At 39.4% G+C, this 24,129-nt stretch overlaps 1 long non-coding RNA gene across 1 annotated transcript; it reads left to right on the top strand.

The window, feature by feature from the left end:
* The first annotated feature begins 14,057 nt into the window (after positions 1–14,057).
* Positions 14,058–14,760, top strand: LOC131740213 (uncharacterized). Its single transcript, XR_009330843.1, has 2 exons — positions 14,058–14,305; positions 14,409–14,760. It is a non-coding gene; the product is annotated as an uncharacterized LOC131740213 (long non-coding RNA).
* Positions 14,761–24,129: the final 9,369 nt, after the last annotated feature.

Raw genomic sequence — 24,129 nt, 5'->3', positions numbered from 1 at the left:
GGGGTGCATAGTTGCATAATACTGTCATTCTAAGTTAGCTCTTTTAAAGGCAGGGTCCATATGGGGCAGAACTTCAGAGTTTTTTCAGTTTTAATCAGTTGAAGTGGAAACAGAGACCTCTGTTGACGACTGAGAACACTGCAATTGAGTGGCCAGAGATTAGATTTATAACTTCAATGAGCTATTTATCCTGAGAATTTGGATGAATGGCTGGTGATGATGATCCCGGTAACGTTAATATGCGCAGGTTAAAGATTTATTGGTGCAGTACACTGGGGTTCAGACAAGCGGAGGCCTGGGTTAAACCAACATCCAATTATATTAGCTGTGGTGGGGCTCATTTTTATCCTCCCATGGACTCCCAACAAGTCCAGGCAGGGACTTCTCAGGCCGGGCCTTGCCTGAAGGATTCCCCCCCTAAAAAGTGTACATAACAATTATGATATCAGAAGCAGGCCACACTTTTGACTTGTTTACTGTATCCTGTATTGTGCACAAACATATAGGCCTTTTAGGTAATGAACAGCATATCAATACAGGGTTCTTGTGCAGAACAGCTGAATTTGAGCATGACAGGTGGCTGACTGCACCCTTGAGGATCATAATCTTTATCATTTTCAGTGTATTTAAAAAAATTAGGGCTGTCAAGCGATTAAAAAAAATAATCACGATTAATCTTGCAATTAAAAAAATGTATCTTAGTTAATCGCCTTTTTTAATCGCATATTAAATTGATACCGTTACTACATCCATCTAATTTAAATGTGTTTTATTACTGATACTATTATTATTATCCTTAACTGTGTGGTTCAAGCTTGATCAGCAGCATACAGAGATCAGAAAACAGAATAAATAGGATATCTATTTTTAAATGTGATTGTGGACTGAATAATTCGTTTTTTTTAAATAAAATTATAAATATGTAGCTACAGTAAGCACTTCTAGGAAATTAACTGTTAATTGTAAAAAGTACATAAAATAAAAACTTTTGTCATCATATCCAAAAACTGCAAACTAACAAGATAATTGGTAGGCTTTACGAACTACGAGCAAAAACAAACAAAAAAATCATAATAATAACAAATATGTAAATGTACTTAAACTTAGCACTCACATAGGCGCAGATTTGGGTGGGCCTGTGTGCTAACTGGGTATGCCCCTGGCCTACTCTTTTTTTTTAAAAAAACTCTTATATTATAATACTTAGCTTGTAAACTGGTGGGTTTAATTTGTTGTTATATTGTTGTCTGTAGCAGAATAACTGCTAGTGTATTTTGAGACGTGAAGGCGTGTTCAGTACACAGCAGACTAGATGTACTCGTGTGTGATACTGGAACTCACTTTGACAGTATACAAGTAAGCATCTTTCTGTCCCGTGAGCCGTCAGAACGTTTTTAAAAAATAAATAAACCTCCCATTCATTTTTAGTGCTTTGCTCCATTAAGCGGTTCAGTGACTAACTTTCTATTTAAACAATAACTACACTCAGATACGCAATACAATGCTGCCGAGGACGGGATTAAAGTACGGTGTGCCGATGAAAACGAATGTATTGTGCGACAGGTACAATCGTCTAGGTGTGTTTATTTTTTTTAGTTATATATGACAGTACTATATGAAGCTTGCTCAGCGCCCGTCTGTAGTATGCCACGACTCGCGTGCGTGCAGGTTGTTACCTTGGCCGATGCGGCCCACCAGCGCCAACACATTGTTGTCTCGGGGAAGGAGGGGAGATTGTGGAGCAGCTGTCCACCGTCTATTATGCTCTGCTGTCATTTGCCACCGGCTTCAGGCTCTTGCAGGGTGGCTCTGAATGTCGGCACTTAGCCAGGAGGTGGCCAGGCTTCCCGTACCTCCAGCAGCGTTTCTTTTGTTTTGGTGACCTGGAGTCCACACCTGCCGGACCGCAGTCTCGTTGTCACTCTCACCTCCGCTCCCTTCTCCCGTGGGACCGCAGACCAGCTTCATGGCCCGGTCTTGACCGGTCTGGACAGCCCTCCTCGGGTGACCGCGTGTGACTCAGGTCAGGCTCGGGTTTGAATTTGAATCACCAAAAATGTTTTCTGTCCTTTCAGCATACTCATCTGTAACGCTTTCCCAAATAACATATTAGAATGTAAATGTACTGGTATTTCCTGCACTAAACAGGGAGGAGTCAGCTGACTAAGCAGTGTTCTTAGTTTGTATTGCCGCTTGTTTGAAACGTCGCAAGATCCTTTTATTACATCTGCTTGGTGAGATTAAAAATGTCTGTGGACGAGGTGAAACAAAAGATAGCGCAGGGTTTATATCATGTACTGGATAATAGTTTGTGAGGTAAATCATAAGATTCTTTTGGAATCATTCGAATAAAAATAATTAACTATGACAAGATTTGTTGCTTGTAAAACCTGTCATGTTTTCTGTACGACAGCCACAAAACTGGTACATCTCTGCGAAAGTACAGGTGTAGCTCCCTTTCAACTGGTGGCATGAAAGGAATAGACAGGTATTTTATAGTAAAGTAGAGATAGTTTATATGTTACAATGTTAAAATATATCCAGACCACTAGTGAAGAATGGTAGATATCTGTGTGTAAATGTGAGAGAGTTAGTCGACACAGGCAGTAGGTAAAGGACAAACTTGCAGGTTCGGGTCAGGTTGCAGGTCTTATTAAAGCGGGTCGGTCGGGTTGCGGGTAAAAAGACGGTGTTGCAGCAGGTTGCGGGTTCAGGTCGGGGTCCTGTAGTAGCGGGTCCGGGTCAGAAGCGGGTCGTAAATATCGGACCCGCGCAGGACTCTGCCCTGCGTTGCGAATGTACGACAAGGAGACACCGTCCTTGGTGCTTGCTGAAGTACGTCACGTCCACGATTTGCTTCGCTGTTTGCAGCGGTTCGCTCCCAAGTGAACTGGAATACGTTTTATTTCACATTGCAAAAAGCTGAAACGCAGCAAATTGGCCAACATACTGTGTCCCCTTCCAAGGGAACCGAGACGACCATTTCAAGTGATCTTCCTGGTGCGATTACGTGGTTCTCAGAGGTTTCACATATCACTCCAAGCAAACCGAACTGCACTTCAATCCTCATCAAAGGGTCAAACGAACAAGGTGTGAAAGTGCCCTAAGTCAGGGTTTCCTGATCCTGGTCGTGGCGGGCCCCTGTGTCTGCTGGTTTTCATTCCAACTGAGTTCTCAATTACTTAATCAAACCCTGGACTGTATTATGGACTCTCATTGGGTCAACCCCCTCAACCTAATAATGTGCTTAATTAGACCTTTTGAATTGTTCTCAGCTTCTAAAAAGTTGCAGATTTCAAGTTACTTATAAAATTGTATCGTTAACTAGAAATCGCCAACAGTTAAAAAGCTGAAAACTATTAAGAAGGTCTAATTAAGCTAATTAATAGTTCAATTAAGGGTTCAATTAAGTAATTGAGAACCCTGTTGGAATAAAAGCCAGCAGACACAGGGGTCCCCCAGGACCAGCATTCTACAACCCTGCCCTAAGTTAATGATATGAACTATTCCTCAACACTGTACCTAAATGTGCACCAGTTAATTAGCAATGTGCTAAAGTAAAACTCAATACGTTTTATTGGTTTTCAGTCAGCGTAAGCATAAAACTGCAGAACTAGAATAAAGTGAGAAACACTGTAGCGACTTGTTTGTGATGGCAAAATGGGTCTTATGCATGAGATGCTGGGAGTCAATTAAATTGTCCACATGTGCTGGTTCTTTATTTAGTAGAAAATTAAGATCACAATTTCTATCCAAATCATTCCCTGGATTGATTATTTTGTTAAAGTATCCTGGCGCTCAGTTAGCTTGCAAGACCTAATCCAAGAGTAATAAAGAACAATTTACAGCTTGTCATTATAACAGTCCTCCTGACCTCAGACATGAGTCATAAAAATAAATAAAAAATAAACCTTCACGAACAGAAGTTTATTATGGGATTCAGAATGGCACAAGTACTGTACTGAAACCAGTTTAATTTCCAAAGAACCATCTCTAACTTGATTTTCTTTTTTAAACGTATTTTACTCATTGTAATGAACTTCCTATTGAGGTGTACTGAATCTGGGATATTCTTCATTGCCGCTCTGAAATAGCACATGTTATGTAAGACTGAGGCTCTAGCCAAAGCGTTTGTCTACTTGTCTTAGTTTCTTATAAGGTCATTTGTTTACAGCAATTATGTTTTTATCCAGACTTTCAATCCAGTTGAACTGCTTTTCTTTATAGTGTATTGTGACAGAGATGGAATGATTCTTGGTGTCAGATCTCCTTCCCGACTTGTGAGGGTGCAGAGTAAAGGGAACAGAGGGACCCTGGCCTGGATGGCCTGACAGTTCATTCCCAGGGTTAGGCAGAAGTTGGCCATCTAGAAAGGGGACTGAGCTACGGTACACTAAATCATTGACCCGGAAGGTTAACGGTGTGGCATCCGCGGATTGGAGGAGCGGGTGAGCTCGTTAACCAAGGGGTCATGGTTGATGGTATATAAAGGGGACGTAGTGAGGTGATCTGTTCCTTGTGATTGTTGTGCTAAGAACCGAAAGGACTGATACTCTGATTATTACTGTGAGTGTTTTGTTTGTTTTGTCTGTCTGTCTAATATGTACTGTTTGTTTATTTATTAAGACTAGACGGCTAACACGATCCGGAGCCGTCACCCACGGCCAGCACTAAACCCAGACAACCCTGCACATTGTATCACAGATAAATTGTACTTCACAGCGAGCACTACAGCACGCACGGTGTTTGTATCTTCTGCGTGTTTGTAGTGGACTATTGTTTATTATTGTTTAAGGGACTGCAACCCATAAGTATTCCCTGTGGCAATACACATATCTGTGTATTGCCAGTCCTCCCATTATTTACTGTTGGGTCATCAGACCATTTGAATTACATATAAAACAGAAACCATTTCACCCGTACTTTGAATGGGGTGAATGATAAAACAATTGAAACTAAATAATTATTGCTCTACTTCTACTAAATGTATTCTATTATCACAGATAAAAATAGCAATGTTTATATAGCTGACTCGCATCGTAATGGCATAAACAAACATCAGCAGAGTGCACTGTATGTGCATTCAGTTACCTGACACTCATTTAGCAAGCATTTCAATTTGTAAAAATCTCAGACAGGTATCTCAGCAATGACTGTACAGGATATATATTTGCCATGTTACGTGGAGATATAGGCTTCATAAAATGAAATGATTTTATCTGAAACTTCTATGATATTCTGGGGGCATGAGCGAGGGCTCCTCCCAATACTTCCTTCATACTAATAACATCTGTTAAATCCCATATTGAAACCCCAAGCTTTGATTTGCTCTCCATCTTGCATTTTTTGTTTCCACCATCCTCCCCTCCTCCCCCACTAAGCTTCCCCTTTATTCAGCTACACCACCTCTACAACTGCCGTTCCACCTCTGCAATGGTCTCCCTCTTGGGGGTAAGTGAAGCTCACTTCTCAACCCTGGCCAAATGTATCTATCGCTGTCTTCTTCCCATTTCTCTCCTGTAGGTCCCCTTTGGGGGAAGTATCGGTTGCTTCCCAGCCTTGGAGACCGAGCAATTCAGTCTCACCTCTGCGAGGGCAGCTCTCCGCGAGTCAAGGGGAATCTCCTCACTCTTCTCTGTTATAAGCACATATTTTCTATTATCAATTCCCGAGGTCTCTTCCTCTACGCAGCCCTCAATCATGTCCAGTGAATGTATTATAATGAAGTATGTGAGGCATTGAAGAAAGGGAGCCTAACACTATTTTTCAGATTTCTCGCATTCAGTTTTTAAAAGCAATATTAGCTTGTTCAAAGTAATATTGTTTCAGGGCATCATTGTTAGAAGGTTTCTCAGGGGCTATAAAAAATGACAGAGAAGATCAATTATTCCTCAAGTGAAATTGGTAAACCCTACCTCTATATTTGTCCTGCGTTGCTTCATTGAGAGGTATCACAAAGGTTATAGTAAAGTGAATACAAATAGGTCAAGAAGCGATAGAAAGCACTTTATCTTTCTAATACTGGATTCCATGTGACATAATTAAGCAGCATATACTTATCGGCAAATGCAGCAACCTTGGCAAATGGAAAGATGATGGTATCCATGTCCACTGTTCCTCAGTATATAAATCAGATTAGCAGAATAAGGTTTCTGATTTATACTGTGCTTCTGTTTCAGACTGGACTAGTGATACTGTTGATAATACATACCATAACCCTCCTACATTATTTATGGACTGCATAAGTAAATGCAGCCTGCCTAAAGCAATTATGAATATGAAATAAACATTTACTTGAGATAATGGTAGAATAGTCAAAGAGTTAAAAACATTTGTCTCACATATATGAAGCTTTCAAAATCCCCAAGCAGCGAATCAGATACAGATTTGTTGGTCGTGTGCCACAAAACATTAGGTGATAAATAAGAACCTTCTTATGGTCTCAAAAAAAAAAAGTGTGGTTTCATAAAAAACTCAAAAGGTGCTTTTTTGTTCATTTTGCAGAATGAAATCAGGTAGCTCAGCAGTTCCACTGAACAGAGTTGCTGTATGTTCTGGAAGGCTGACCTTGTTTCTAATAAGCAGATTGTGAAGCTTTTGAAGTCATTGTTTGAGTTGGCTTGGGTAATATTAGACAGATCTTTCACCTTCAACTCAACACTTCCTCTTGCAATTTTTCCCTTCTGAATTCAGCTCACTCACAAAGCATGTTAATGCTTTGCTTACATGAGTTGTTCAATATGAAATAAAAGAAAAAAAAAACACAACTTAACATGCTTTCTTCAGGCGTGGAGTTCATGTGAGCCCTAATTTACATTACTGAATAGGGAATGTAAAGAAAATGGATGAACTGAATGAACTATAACAGAATAGACAACACAACAGAATTAAATATCTATTCAAGCAGAGCAGAAATCCATTCACTGAAAATTATTTTATCAGTCATTTACAGAAAGCTCAGGGTCTGTGTTTTGTTCTTTCGTAGTTTGAAATCTATTCAAAGAAACCACAGTTGTCAGGTACCTATTGGCATACTTAATTAGAATTACTAAATGTTGCTTGCTCACGAAATTACCTGACTAAATCTGGATATAGTGAAGTTGCCACATGCATATAGCAATTTGTCACAAACCACTTAATATTAATATTTACGAAAATATCTCTCTTAATATTTGTCACTCAATAACTTTAACATTTGTCAATCAATAACTAATATCTTCTAATATTACCAGTTTGCCCACAGAGTCCTAGTCCAGGGCCTGTGTTTATTTTCAGTTTTTATTACAAAACAGCAAAGTGTATATTAATAAGACAAGGTTGTGTTCTCATTGTGGGATCATCCTTTAGAATCCAATTAGCCTCTTCAAGGCCTCCAGTCTATTCATGGGGATGTTGTTTCATATTTGGAGCCTTTAAGCCTTCCTGGTTTATGACTGGCTTTATTCTATAGATTATGGATGTTGGAAAGGGTATCTTATTCCCATTTAATATACAACCCCTCTGTGTTTGTTATATTATCTTTTGCAGTTTGTTTGCAGTCCAATGAGTTCAAATTCGTTTTTATAAAGAAAGTCTCATTGATCAAAAACACAAAGGAATAATTGCTTTAAGGTTGGTGGTAGGTACGCCTTCTCAAGGATGGGTCGACTTGACGGTAAGACAGCATCGGAAGTCATCCATCTTGGGGAAAGGCCGTAGCTGTGGGACTGCGGAACAACTCTATTGTGATCAGCTGTGGTGCAGGCAGCGATGACACATTTTGTTGCTGGTCCCTTGACATTCGTATTAATGCGAGTTGCTGTATCTTGTTATTCTAAATATGCTAAATGTAGTAGAAAGGGATACCACTTTTATCTCAAGTAGATGCTAACACATTTAAATCTTTAAAAAATAATCAGTAAAGATTGAGACCGCTAGGGGGGTGGTTATGTAGTAGAGGTGAAAAGCAAGAGTTCCCGTAACTTTAAAAATAATCTCAAGCAATCCTTATCAATACTTTTTTAACTATCTTTTTTTGTCTAATACACAAAAGTGAACGTAAATTCTTCTATTTATATTTGATTTATTGGTCAGTTCAATTTACTTTTCAGTTGCTCCAAAACGGTCAGGCAAAAATCGATGGCTGCTGATCCAACTACCCTCGCTGTCCGGTTGAACACTGATGCTGAAGAGAGTGCTGCGGTGCCTGGCTACAGCTCTGTGATGCTTGAAGATTTTCGCAAGATCGTCAAGGAAGTTATACAAGACGAGATCGCTACTCTTCAGACTGAAATTCAGCTAGCAATTGCTCCCATTCAAGCCATGTTGTCCGAATGCATCAAGAAAGTACAGGAGGTGGAGTATTCCATGAATGCTTTTGAAACTCGCCTTGCTGGGATTGAATCAACCTGAAGCTTTTTCCTCTGAAAATAACAAGCTGAAAATAACAAGAAGGCAGACCCACTGAGTTTATATCCAGCTTGTTTAACTAATTGTTTGGGCAGAATGGCCTGGACTCCCCACCTGCACTAGATTGTGCACACCGCTTGGTGGCTCCGAAACCGAGAGAGGGTGAGCGCCCAAGGCTTTTCATTTTGAGAGTGCACCATTTTCTGGTTAAAGAGCAGCTTCTGCGTTTGGCAAGAGCTAACGTGCCACAGAAAGTCTTTATTTTCCCAGATTTTAGCGATATGGTAAACCGCAGGGCAGCATATAATGAAGTAAATGCCCTTCTTTCTTTCAATGGAGTGGATAAGATCTTTGATACACCACAAGCAGCAAAGGACTTTTATTCGAGAGAAATTAGCCCAAAGCTACCTGGCATGGACTAAATATGGGTATTGAAATGAGGACTCATTAGATCATTTTTGTTTGTAAAATGAGTGTTGTGTATTTATTTATTTATTATTATTACTATTTTTAAATTCACTGAAATTCTGAGTGCAGGATGAAGCTGTTACTGATGCGATCTGTGGGTACATGACTTCTATTAATGTCATTGATTTGGTTGCTCCATGCTTTTCAGGTGTGTGCTGATGAATGGGAGTCATGTGTGATTTGCATGGCTGACAGCAGCTTCTGAACTACATTTCCAGGGATGCATGGCGAGGACTTGAGTTGTGACGCAGGGGTTTTAGATAGGGGTTTGCTTATTCAAGCTAGGTGGCTTGTAGCTTTATTGAGCAGCTTATACTGTAGTTATAGTTCAGAGGACTTAACACAGGATTCTTAAACTTAACTTAATGGGGTTTTTTTATTATTATTTTGAGGATGATAATGGTAACGATAATGTCTGTATGTATGTGTGTGTGTGTATATGTGTATGTATATATAGGGGGTGATGTAAGTATAGACGCAGTGCAAATAATTGTGGATGCAAAATTAAAATTGCATTGCGGCCAGGCAATTATTTTGCACCTTGTAAGAAGAGGTGTAAAGTTTTTGGAAGGTCAGCAATTGCCTCAAGGCAAAATCCTTACATCACATTATTATGTTTGCACCCACTTAGTATCCAGATCCCACCCAATACCATGCTCTTTTCAATATATGCATTTCAATATAATTGTAATGGATTAATGATGGCAAAGTGCAAATTTGATAGCGGGTGCAGAAGGTGAACACCATTCTACATATGCCGCATTTTTAGCAACTGGTAAAATCATGGTCCTCTCTTCTGTAATTTCCCTTCAAAGAAACCAAACGCAATACTCTCTCTTTCTCTTTCTCTCTCTTTCCTTTTCTCTTCTATTATAATTAGTGTAACAGTTATTTGTTTGTCATGGTCTAACTTGGTAAAACAATAGCAGAGTTTTAATTAAAAAAAAAAAAATAACTGCATTAATAAAAAATACAAACGAGTAAAAACAAACAAACAAAAAAAAATCACTAAAAATCAATGGAAAATTCTGAAGACCTCATCTGCAGTATACACAGAAATTAAGTACTACAGTACTATGGGTTCAAGAAATTATGCATTTTACAGAATGTACTTGATACCATTTTCTTCTTGTAGGGACTGATGATAGTTAAATGTATTTTTAATCTGAAATAATTTTCAGTTTTAGCTAAATTTGGAGTCTTTAGATAGATAATCAATAGCGCTCTTTGTATTTGATGTTAGAGAACTCGATGGAATGTAATTGTAGCTCTCTGCCTAAATAGATTTGTGGTGGACCCTGAGGCCAGTAGGAAGCCATTTACTGATAATGAAGCCAACCCCATACCTCCAGATAACCCAGTTATCCCTATGACAGACTCTAGTTAGTGCCTTGTGGCGCCTTAGGGGCTGCAGTGGGAGGAAGGGGATATCCTACCTACATACCTTTATTAATATAATTTCCATTTTTACATTGTGAGCCTGACTGAAAAAAAGAAAGAACTAATAGAGTAAAAGCTCTTTGAAAGTATGGCTGAGATAAAAGTGATATCAAACAACAGTTTAAAATGACATGGGAAGGGTAACTTTTTATTTTTACTATAGTTAAAGAGTAAGTACCGGGGTTCCGAAAAATATAGCATTATATATCCCCACGTGTTGCTACAACTGTTTAAATAACGTACCTGTCATTTTTCTTTTCATTGTTAACATCCTGACAACTTTTTACACTTGATCCATACCAAGGCTGCAAGTAAAACATTTTATGTTTCTATATATATTCTTTATCAGCTTTGTACTGAGACATGAGTTCATATTGAAGCTTCTTTGGGCTGTGCACAGAGGCTGCATATCACAGTTTCCATGGTTAGTGAGCTGAGTATACCTTTACCGACACTTCCCAGAAATGAGAGAGAGGAATGACAAGGGGGAGCTTGAAACACGCACGGCCTGCTTAAAATACACAATCCATCTTTTTATTTTGAGAGTTTTGGAACGTTCCAGAGGAATATTGGATTGAAAACACAGCTTGTCCTTCTCCCTTCAAAAGCTGTGTTTTAAACAGTTAATATTAATATCGGTATGGTAATGCTTCAACCCTGCAATGCTTAGAGAAAATACATCTGTATGTGCTTCATCAAAAGACAGAAAATGCCCTGTAGCCTTATGAGTTCTTTCTTCATTTAAAAACTAAAAGAAAAACTGTTGACAGGAGCCCATCTTTTCCCACGCCTAAATGACTTTTATATTTACAAAGTGAGCTGGATGTATTTCATAAAATAATACTGAAAATGAAACATCAGTTGTCAGTTCAGTAAAATGTATTATTGATCTAAATCTATAATCATTCAAATTGGACCCTTTCTGAGTTTTTCTATATTTTAACAGACAGAAATGCACTGAAGTGATGTACGTGCACTGATAAATGTTTGATTTACATTAACTTGGTACCTAAATATCCCTACTTTAATCAAACAAACAGTAGTGGTATTTAACAGCCACTGTTTAGATCAATTAAATAGAGTCATAGTTTAATTAATAATATATGGTTGAAGAGAGACAGATACCTGTCCATATTAAAATCATGTAAAAAAGCCTACATAGGAATTTCTACCTTTTTTTGACAAAAAATTCTGTTTAAAAAAAGAAACATTTGATTGCTGACAAATAATCATATAACACTTTTTTATTAGGTTTGTAGACCTGGTAAAGTACATGTTTTAGATAGCTAAGTAAAATGTCTGACTTTATGTCTTATGTCCTCATACAGTATCCTCATACATGTCCAATTTACTAGTGCTAATCATACAGTCCTTGAACAAAGGCACAACATGCCTTTGGATTGATTGTAGCACTTGCTTCTACTGTATGTTTTGTTCGCACAAATGTATTATCCCAGTAATATAAAAAGTCAGAGAAAGTCTCAAGATAGGTAACAGATTTTAACATAACTAGATGCGCAAAAAAGCCACTTAAGGTTGGCTCATACTTGAGTCTTGTGACAGTTGTGTGACTCAATCAGCTTGAGTTGAGGGAAATTCAGCTCTGGAAACTCACACTTGGACTAAAAATCATTTTTTCTTTTCATAGTTAACATCCTGACAACTTTTTACACGTATAAGTTTAAAGTCTGTTTCAAAGGTCTTTTCAAAATGTCAGTTCCAGTGCACTTGGGTTTGAGATCAGGGGTGTGTCCTCTGATCACTGCCGGAAGAGTGATTAGAAAAAATACCTAAAAACTACAAGTGCTCTGGCTTTTGTGTTCCGTACGACATCATGGGTCGTTATTGCTGCGTTACCTGTTTGACAATAATGCTTACACTAATAATAATAATAATAATAATAATAATAATAATAATAATAATAATAATAATAATTTTTTTTTTTTAATTGGATAAGTATTTAAGACGTAGATGTCATTATGTAAGCAAACGAGATGTTAGAATCATGGTACAGTTTATTCAAATTTGCACTATATGGAATAATTAAAAGTATATTGATTGTTTCTTGCCTATAATTAAAAAATTACTACTGTATTATACAGAACATTATAACGTAACAAGACAGCTATAAAATGGCTTCTCTGGGATAGCTTAAAAATGTGCTGTGTTAACTATGGATGATTATTAGTAGCATAACTTACTACCTATTTTAAAACTTTATTTTAAACTGTTTATTCTCTGCCCTTAATTAGAAAAACATTCTTCAGACATTTAAACAGAGATACAGAGGTCAGATTCTTTTTTGTTTTTTGTTCACCCAAGCAGTGTTGACAGTGCCACCCAATGGATAAACGTATGAGCATTAACTCTCATAAGTGTATATTTTAGTCCTGTAATGTATAGAGAAGGATGCTATACTATAAAAAGCTCAAGAATAGGCTTCAAGTGCTTGCCTGATTGGTTGACCCCAAGAGTACATCCTCTGGCTCCAATGGACTGTGTGACATCATGAGCACCTCCACTCCCCTAATGGAGGGTCAGCTGTCAGAAAAGTGTTGAATTATTCAGGAGCCTTGCTGTACTTTATAACCCCACGGGTGCTGTAGGAAGAATCGCCCTAAGTGCATTAGTACAGTTTCACTAGAGCGAAGCCCTTCTTTACCAGAAGAATCAATAGCAGCATCTCTGCTTCAAAATGTGGTGCATTGTGGTCCACTGGTACAAAAGATACCCTTACAATCCCTATGATAATTACAGTAACTGTGCTGTTGTTTTGTGAATATATATAATTGAGAAGGAAACTTCAGATTCTATTTGGGAAAAGTTTGACAAAAGAAACATGTGCACAGCAGGAAAAAAAAGGCACTTACACAGCACACAATGTTTAGTCGCAGTCCTACATAAAAGCGAGGCACTAATGATATCACATAAGAATCTACGTTACAATCCCAATGTCTAATGTCACTGCTTAGAGCAGCTTTTCGTGCCTTTGACAGCTGAAAACAAACCTGCAATCATCCGGGTGAGACCCTCGCTGTAATATTGAACTACATGTTATTGTGATTATTATTGCGATTGTTATTCTACTGGCAACAGAGCCGTGGGTTTATTATGTATTGTGCATGCAGTTGATAGAGTGTGTTTGATATATGACGATGTATTGCTGTATTTAGATTAGGGCGCTTGCATTAATGAAGTTGCCATAGTAACAATGATAATAATAATGAGTAAACAATATAATATGTATACATGAGAAGAAACATGTTTAACGTAAAATATGTGTTTTTTTTGTAAAAGTATGAATGATAAATAATAGTTTATTTTTGTATAAAATGATTCCAGGTGCCAATGTTTGTTGAATAATTAATCCTGTTAGGAGCAGGCGTGGCTGGAGATTATTTAATGCTGTGTCTGTGGAGAGAGAGAGGATTATTATGTCTGTCAGTGTATTTACAACCTGCTAGTCGGTGAGCACAGTTGTCATTGTAATTTGATTGCAGTATCCAGTGCAAAAGAAACATTTATACCTGTGAACGCTACCAGTGACTGTTTTGCTGCGTTTTAAATGTCTTCGGGTTCATGGGAAGGTGATGTGATTGTGGGTGGGGGTAGGCTTGGAACTTCACCCCGTTACAAGGCCTCTACACACCAGATGCACTGCGACAAACAAATGTGTCGTACGACACATCGTACCATGACAAAAAAAAAGAAAACATGTATTTTTAATCAAGCTGTTCACACTGCCTGCGATGCGACGGGCATCACTGAAGTGATGCGAAAAAAATAGGATTGGTGTCTATTTTTGTGATTTTGTCACATGACAGCTGGGGAACTGACCAATGAGAAACCGCTTCCCTTGCACACCTTCAGTAAACAATGGCAGAAGAAAAGATAATTCTTGCAGTATCAAAATACCCAGAGCTGTACAATAAAGGACACAGAAATTATAAAGACACGGCAATGAGGAAGAACATCTGGCAGTCCATTTCCAGGGAACTGGATATAGCTGGTGTGTGTTTCATTTACTGAAATAAGTATTCTGAAAAGCTGTTATGTATTCTACATTTTTATTAGCTGTATAGCAGGATTATCATACATGTGATTTTTTCCAGCTGATGATACAAGCAGAGGAGAGTCGCCTATCACATCGTTCGAGTCTGTCTCCACTGGTGTGAAAGGTAGTGTCGCAACGAAAATACCATTTTATCACATGACAAATCACATCGTGTCCGGTGTGTGGAGCCCTTAAGGCTGAATTTTTTTCACGGTAATTGCGGATTTCATATTTTCCGATAATTGTACCCATTGCCATGTAATATGTAGTTCCCTGTGAAAATTCCCATTTCTGAAAAAATAAAATATAAGATATTGGGGGAAAACATTCATTTTGTAATGTGGTATTTATTTTACAGTTTAAGTTCGTGAGATGTGTTTGTTTGAAATAAAAGTGTATTCTCAAAATAATATTTTCATTTATTTCTGAAAACCGTTGCTTCCCCCGGCTGCCCCCTCACCCTCGGACCTCGGCCCCAACACTTGTAGAAAAGCTCTGGCATGGTTGCAATAAGCATCATACAGAACATTTGTATTATTTATAATTACCGTATAGCTGTTTCTGGCTGGGTACATTATAGCTGAATTTCTGGCAGCACAGCAGGATGCTACATACTGTATGTACAGTACAGTTAATTTAACATTTGGATGGTCTGCCAAGTCATTGAGTTGTGCTTCAACTTATTCTGTTGACGTTACTTCAATTTTCTTGTACTCTCTGTTCCCTGCTGAGAAACAGCACAGTGATATCAATAATGTAGTGGATATGGATACCCTCTTCACATTAGTATAAGTGGTACCGGTGACATAGGTTAGTTTAATGAAATTAGAAAAAGACCTGCAGCAATCGGAAACATGTATGCTTGACAACTTCCAGCTGCTGGGGTGAAATCAAGTATGCTAAACACTACTGCTACTGCTGTAGTCCGGAGATTTTCTTACTGCATATTAGTAACGGCAGCACATTGTTGCTGAAAGCAGCATGTTGTTTCATAATGACTTTTTTCAAAATTATTATAGAAATGGAATCAGACAATGAAAAAAGGACTTCTGTCAAGTCCCTTAATACTCATATTTAATTACATGGCAGATGGCCTCTTAAAGCCACATGCTAATGACCATCTGCCAAAGGTCATTTTCTCTGTAAACTTAAAATGTATAAGACATTTTTTTTTGCTGTTAATGAACATTTTCTAAAGTATTTTTCTTAACAATAATGGTGCATTTTATGTAATGCTGCTTCTTTGTAAAGCAAACATTCAGAAATGTGTAATTATAATCACTCTGCAAAGAGGCAGATGGTTAGATAAAATAATCAGAAAGCCATATGCAATCTGAACGAAGAATGTTTTCCTTTGGTGTGTCAAACATTACATATAGTCTTCAAAATAGCCTGTAGTACACACATACAATGATGTGCTATTCTCCAGCCCTTCACCTCTGGGGACCTGGGTTCACGTGTCATAATTAAATGAGTTTAGTGGTCTCTGTCTACAGCCCAGGTTTACATTGATCCACAGCACAAAATTTCCACACAATTAGGCACACTTGTCAGTCTTTGCTTGAGAGTGACCCAGGTCTGAATGGCAAGGGATGTTTAGATTAGGAGTGGTAAACCCCAACAAATTTAGACTGCAAACAGAACTAGTAAATGAAATGTTAATAAACGTAAAGTGTTACATGCCAGTCAGATACAAGTAGGATTCAAATACCAAATAGGAGGTAAAGGCATAGAACCGGCTAGCCACAAGAAAGATCTTTGTTTTGTAGCGGTCAAAACGCTTGGTCACATAGTCAAAAGTGTACAACTCAAGGAAGTTTATGATGGGGTTGAACAACGCACTTGAGAATACTGTGTTGAATTCTGGTCCCTGCATGACAAAAAGGAAATTTTGGCATTGGTCAAGCATAACCCTAGGTATAAAAGGAATGAGTTATGAAGTGAACTGAACCTGTTTGCCTTGAACAAAGGAGGGTTAGGAGAGACTTGATAGAAGTTTTTAAAATTGGCAAAGTTAATTAGCCAATATTTCAAGCACAGCACGGAGACCTGGACCAAACAATACAATTGACTGGAAACAGACTGGTGCAGTAGGGGACACTTTTTTTTACACAGAGAGTGGTAGTGAAACAAATCGATAAGACAAAGTGGCATCAACCAGCTAGGAAAAGGACCTCCTCTCATGCGCAACATTTATTATGTTCTTATTTGTTTATGTGTTTATTTGACAGGGACAACGTACCGTTTTTAACATTTATGACATGTCATAAGATGTATTGCAACCAGATTTCACTATGAGCTCATTTTCATTAGCAGTCCCTGGACAAACACAAAAACGGAAAAAGAAAACATTTACAGAAGGGAATATGATCACGCATCAGATAAATAACCCAAGACAGCAGCAACCTCAAACCCCCAAAAACAGCATCATCACTCCAATCTCATCACACACCCAATCAGAAACACCCACACATCCATAATTCTGTAATGACTATATACTATACAAAAAATATATATTTAGATCAAATAAAATAAATATTTTCCCAGTTATATATATATATAAAAAAAAACATATATTAAATTAAACTAACATTCACATGAACACATTGCTAATATGATGGCCATTTTGATTATAAGGATACAGAGAGAAATGGCTGATAAAAAGACACTGCAGACATACAGTATAAAAGCAAATGAAGAATTATAAACATTTAAAATGCACAACTAACTAAGTAATAAAATAACACAACACATAACAACACAGAAACAGCCCCAAAACAGCCTGTGTCCTTTCCCGATATTCTTGCACGATTGCGGCACACGCTGCCGATCACACCGGCAGGGGCGAATGACTCCATAGCAATCCTTAATTGGAGGCAGCAGAAACAGGTGTGTGATTGACACAGGTGAAGTCCAGTGATGCGCTATGATGTGCAGAGAACACTTGCAAAGATGTTATTATTGTTTGAATGAGAACTAAAACAAAACATGAACAGAAAAACACCCCTTTTGCCACCTGTCAGTACAGCCCCAAACAGCCAGTGTCCTTTCCTGATTTCTTTATGTAAAGCATGCTCTCAGAGCTGCGATGAGAAGCTGTGGATAGTGCATCACCTTTCATTTGTAAAGTATTGCTGTTATGATTAGTTGCTTTATTGCATAACCAGGGCTGTTGACTAGCAGGTTGTTGATTTATTCGGCAAAAAATGCCAAAGCATTCTTATATCTAATGCATTATGATGACTGTTATTTTTTGGTTTCCATAAAACTGTGAGATTACCGATTGATCTAACAATCCTAAATGTCAGAAGAGAAACATGAATGTCATGGAGATGATACAAGTGAGAACCTGAGAGCGAGCTGCTTCCACTGCTGATGTATACGATTGCACCCTGGAAATTATAAAGTAAGTGACAGGGGCTTGTGTGGCTCACAGATTTCTTGTTACTAAATGCAGACACCTGCTACTTATCCAGTAGAAATAACTAATTTGACCTAGAATGTAAACATAAACTCACCACCTGCCCCAGCATGTATGTGGTTCATCATGTGATTTGTAGTGAAGCGTCTCGGCTTTTTAATATTATGCGCTTACGTTATGTAATTAGAATTCCTGATGTTAAGTTTACCAATGTCAATCACTGGCAGAGAAGAATGTCCTAATTAGGGCAGCAGTGTGGAGTAGTGTTTAGGGCTCTGGACTCTTGACCAGAGGGTCGTAGGTTCAATCCCAGGTGGGGGACACTGCTGCTGTACCCTTGAGAAAGGTACTTTACCTAGAATGCTCCAGTAAAAACCCAACTGTATAAATGGGTAATTGTATGTAAAAATAATTTGTAAAAATAATGTAATTGTATGTAAAAATAATGTGATATCTTGTAACAATTGTAAGTCGTCCTGGATAAGGATGTCTCATAAGAAATAAATAATAATAATAATTAGCATTCATTAACAACAACACCTGCATTCTGACTGACATTTCTTATTAATTGCCAGTGAAGAGGATACAGTTTAATTACATAACCAAATATTCTGCTAAAACATAAAGACCATTTCCGAGCATTTCAATCAACAGGCCTTTTTGATAAAAATCCAAATGATGGATAAGTCAGTAACTTCCACAGCCGTTGGCGCCAACCAGCTTCTGTACCAATACATTCCTATTGGCTGTCAGTTTAACGGGACGAGGACACCTGGGTGTGAGGCCCTTTAACTGGCTTGGAGTTTGCTTTCAAGCTTTTCTGGAGCACCCTAATTCTACATTACCAGCCTTCTTCAGCCCACTCAAATCATGTGACAATATGACCTTTCATCTCTGCTAGCCCTACCTTCGATCCCTGTCTTTAAATATAGCTGGCAGACTGGAGGTCAAATTGCCTGGGTCATGTGATTTTAATGTTGTTCAGTTCCGCTACTTTGGATCATCCAGAGAAACTCAAATATATAAAAGCTCAATATTGGAGCAACAGAACCCACAACAACAGAATGAGTTCAAAACACCATACAATAGTAGAATAATAATACTTTTAAAAAAATACAATGGCATCTGAAGCTACTTTCGTTTTAATTATTTTATGCACGATTGACTTCACTGTTCTCCTTTGCCTGCTTAAGTCTCACAATTAACCTGATGTGATGGTCAGTTAGCATTTTTGTAAAGTAGTCACTATTCACTTCCATGTAAACAATGTTGTCTGAAAAGAAAGGAAAGGAACGTCTGTGAAGCCTGGTAGAAATTCACTTTAACAGACCTGGTTCAGTCTAAAACTAGTACCAGACTTCGCTAGGTTATGTGAAAGTAAGTAAACACTGCTATGAATTATTCCACTAATGTGGAAGTGCACAGAAAATAGGTTACCCATGAGCCAGCTGGGGCCCTCATTTCCATGCAGACCTGGAAGTATAGAGAAGTACAGTAGCATACTGTTTTGTTTTTACCATACTCTTAACATGAACTAAAGGTCTAAGTATGCAATTGATACCAGTATGAGTGAAGAATGTTTTCTAGAATATATCTAAGGTAACATTGCACATTTCGGTATAAAATGTGTATCACTGGAATGGCAATTTAGCATTTTAAGGCAGTACTTCAGGACATACAGTATATTTAGCATTGTAAGGCAGTACGTCAGGACATACTGTATATTTAGCATATTTAGCATTGTAAGGCAGTACTTCAGGACATACAGTATATACAGCACCTGAAGGCTGATGCATATGACAATTTGTGTCCTGTTTCTGATATATATAATATATATATATATATATATATAATTAGATTAGTACACGGAAGGAAGAGCGGATGGCAGGTCCTATCTGCAACCAGTTTTTTTTTCTTTTATGCAGCTAGAAATATATTCTGATCACAGTTCTGTCCTAGAACTGTTTCAGTGAGCAAGCATTTGTTCTCCTTATCAGTAATAATTACTTGACCCTTGAAATGTCACGGCAGATTAGTCCATGCCTGAAATCAATTAGCATCACAGGATAAGGATCATTAGGAATCAGTGCAATTACATGCTTCAGTAGTTATGATGCTAAGCTTTTGTCTCTCTTTAGCCACATCCATTATTAACACGGCACATGCATCAGAACAGTTTAATGAAGGTCAGGATGAGTGTAGATTAATGTTCTGTCTTTATGAGGCAACCCACCTATGTGCAGACTCGGCTACACCACCCTTTGTTTATACTATAGTGCACCATGTCCAATTAGAATCCCTAAGAATGGTTCCCCTCTAATGAATGGTCAGCAACAAATGTGAGTTTCCAACCATTAATTCAGATTTTATTACAAACTGGGCTATTTAAAGCTTTACAAGACTAGGAGCATAACATTTATTAATTACAACTAACAGTTGATGAATACTATTCAATCAAAAACAATTGCTTATAAGTTGGTGTCACACGGCTGGCTGAGTGGTGCCGTCAGATCCAGGAAATGAATAACACACACAGGACAGATGAGATGAAACGATGAAGGCGTTTGCTTGCGCCGGTTTATTGTAAAATAAAAGGTTTGATCAAAACAAAACACAGGACACGGCACTTACGCCAAAAGAAATAGACAAACAAAACGAACAGACGCTGACACACAGGGACGAACACTAAACAAACACGTACCATGTAGCAATTGTTTACTATTAATTTATCTCCTCACTCTCTCCCGTTCCTTCGCCTTGAACACACCACCCCGAGTGAGTGAAACGTGCACCTATACTGTTGTGCCGGGATTCAATTACTAATTAATTATTCACTTGAATCCCAGCAAGTGAATTAACTATGTGCAACCTCGTGCTCACTTATTAAATACTTTAAATGCACGTGAGGTGAAGTGCAATCCCGTGCCTAAATACAATTATACACTTTAAATAACTCATGCTGCACACACCCATTTATATCCCGTGCAGCCATATCTATACACCAACATTAACACACCACACGCAACATACAACACAGAAATGCACACAGGGGCAGGGCACATTGCCACAGTGGGCAAATACTGATGAGCTACTGGAGGGCGGAGAGCCAGGCTAGAGCACGGTGACACCTCCCCCTCTCATGCTCAGGCAGTGACCAGGTCTACAAGATGAAAGGAAAAAGAAAATCCTAATTTACTAACTACTGATATAATTAACTAAAAATCCAAACCAAGAAAACATGAAGTGAATACAAATTTAAAAACAATGCACAGGGACATTAACCCCGTGCAAAATAAAGATAACTAATTTAAAGCAACATGAACCCAAATAATCTAAATAAATCCCACACCAACACCCTGACCCTGTGACCAAACCCAAAAGGGGGACTGTGACAGAGAAAGAATGAATCTTGGTTATAAATCTCCCTCCCGACCTGTGAGGGCACTGTGTAAAGGATCGTGAACTTTGTTGTCTGTCTTCTGTTTCGTAATCACATCACCTCTACACCTGCGCACTGCAAACCACTTTGGCACACGTGGTGTCAGAACACGGGCTGGATCACGCTACACTGTCGGTGCTGTTGGAAGCGCTGGATAGTAGACAGGAGGCCGCTCCCTTTCCACGGAGCAGCCGAGTACTGACTCCTCTCCCAGTTCCACCTCTACCCGGGACCGGACCAAGACCTCCTAGACCGCTGACCCCAATGGGCAACCTTACCTCCCCCATCATGGAGGCCAAGGTTGGCCCCCAGCTGGGGGTAGATTTGCTGCCCCTGCCCCGTTGCCTTACCAGCAACGGGACAGACACGTAACCTCAGCTCCTTCTACCCCTCCTATTTGTTTCAGGTGCCAACAGCCAGGACATATCGTCAGGTTATGCCCATCATCCATGGAGTGTGATGTGGCGACATGTTATTTGGCATCAGAAGCGGGTAAGCGATGGGGAAATGGTCAGGAGGGGCCTTGTATTGTTGATGTGGTTATAGGGAAAGTGAAAACCCATGCATTAGTGGACACAGGGTGTGAGCAGACCTTAATTCGAACGGCTGTCTTGGGCGGTGTGTCGTGGCAGCCACAAGGTCAGGTGGCTATCTCCTGTATCCAGGGAGACACGGCGACATACCCTGTACTAAAAGTGTATTTATCAATGGGACCGATCAAATGTCACCTGGTAGTAGGGGTGGCGGAAAGGCTACCACACCCAGTAATTCTGAGCTGGGACTGGCCAGACTATAATTAATTGGTGAAATTAATGGCAGACCCGGTCACGTAGCCTAAACATCGTAAACATGGCAGAAAAAGAGAAAGGGGAACCGATTGGTGAGATTTTCCCCTTCGTAACTGATATGTTTTCCCCCACGTTTCATCCTAGAAAAACAAAAAGAGAGATGGATCGCAAAATGGGATGGAGCATCAATGAGACGAGGCTGGGGTCTGGTGGGAGAATGCTCTGATGGTAACAAACGCCAATCAGAGGGCGTTGGTACACAGTGTGACCGAACGGGCGAGGTTACTGGACCATCCAGGACAGAGGCTACTCCATCCCCTCTCAATATACCGGACATGTGGGACCGAAGCCCAGTGTGGGACTAGAAAAACGATTCTACACTGGTGCACACTTGGGTGCAGGTCCGGTCTACTGAAGGTAAGGATGTTGAAGGCACTGGGCATCTAGTGTATTCACATTTCATTATAAAAGGGCAATTGTTATATAGGGTGAACCCTGTGACGGGCACAGGACAGCCTGAAACACAATTAATGTTTCCCCAGTCTTATTGGTCCGAGGTCATGAGGCTTGTGCATGATATCCCTGCATATTGGATCGATTTTATTGTGTAGGGCATTATAATGATGTGTCGAGATATGTAGCCACATGCCCAGACTGCCAGCGAGTAGCGCTGGGTCGAGTTCACCCCACCCCTTTAGTCCCACTACCAATTATTTCCACCCCCTTTGAAAGCATTGCGATGGACATTGTAGGCCCTTTGCTACCTTCAGATTCCAGGTATTAGTGGTGGTAGATTATGCAACGCGATACCTGGAAGCAGTTCCATTGAGGTCTACAAGTGCATCTGCGATAGCCAAAGAACTAGTGCAGATTATAGCCAGAGTAGGGATCCCCAAAGAAATATTGACTGATCATGGAACAAACTTCTTGTCTGAAAGATTTCAGCAAGTATATAAAATACTCAAAATACATCCCATCCGAAGACAGACGGTTTGGTGGAACGTTTCAATCAGACTTTAAAGCAGATATTGAGACGGTTTGTGATTCAAGAGCAAAAACATTGGGCAACGCTTCTTCCCTACCTCCTTTTTGCTGTGAGAGGTGTCGCAGAGATCGATAGGGTTCTCCCCCTTCGAGCTCTTGTACGGCAGAAAGCCTTGCGGCATCCTCGATCTCGTCAGAGAGGGGTGGGAGGAGCACAAAGGCTTGTCCAAAAATGTAGTGAAGCATGTGCTCCTACTCAGAGATTGCCTAGATTTGGTTGGTCGATTGGCACAGGACAATTTAAAATCGTCTCAGCACCAGCAAGAGCAGCAGTACAATAAATATGCATGTACTCAAACTTTTCGGCCAGGAGACAAATTGTCGGAATTGAAACTGTGTTTGCTAAATGGCCATATGAGGTGATTCGGACTATAGGAAAGGTATATTATGAAATTAAGCAGCCTGATCGCCGAAATGGACGCGAAATTTACCATGTTAATCTGTTGAAGCCCTGGCAGGCAAGGGAGGCCTTATGTATAGCCCCAGGCGAAGTAGAGGATGATTTAGGCCCCTGTCTAGAGGCCCCTAGCATTAGAGACATTCCAATTGGGGAACCAGTTACTTCCAAATCAGCAAAGGGAGCTGCGTAAGTTAATTGAGTGGTTCAATTATGTTTTTTCTGACTTGCCCAGTAGAACTAACCTTGCTGAATATGCTATTATCACTCCTCCAGGTGTCACAGTGCGAGAGAGACCTTACCGGATCCCAGAAAGTCGACGAGGTGGCGTTAGCAAAGAGGTACGGGCGATGCTCGAACTCTGGGTGACTGAACCTTCCAGGAGCGAGTAGTGCAGTCCGATTGTGATAGTCGCAAAAAAGGATGGCACAAACCACTTCTGCGTTGATTTCCGGAAGGTAAACGCTATTGCCAAATTCAATGCCTACCCCGTGCATCGTATTGTATTTCACCCCTTGCACGTTAGCACTCACTCTGGACTTGTGATCATGTGTGTGTTTATTATTTCGGGACTGTAAACCGTTGTTTGAAACAGTGCAATACACATTGCTGTGTATTGCCTGGGATTATTCTTTGCGGCCACCAGACCGGGATTACAAAATAAAAGTTTGTTTGGATTGTGAACTTTGT

This window comes from Acipenser ruthenus, chromosome 1 (genome assembly GCF_902713425.1).
Source record: "Acipenser ruthenus chromosome 1, fAciRut3.2 maternal haplotype, whole genome shotgun sequence".
NCBI classification, from domain to species: domain Eukaryota; kingdom Metazoa; phylum Chordata; class Actinopteri; order Acipenseriformes; family Acipenseridae; genus Acipenser; species Acipenser ruthenus.
The sequence above is the reverse complement of the archived record's forward strand: the minus strand, read 5'-3'. Positions and strand labels throughout refer to the sequence as shown.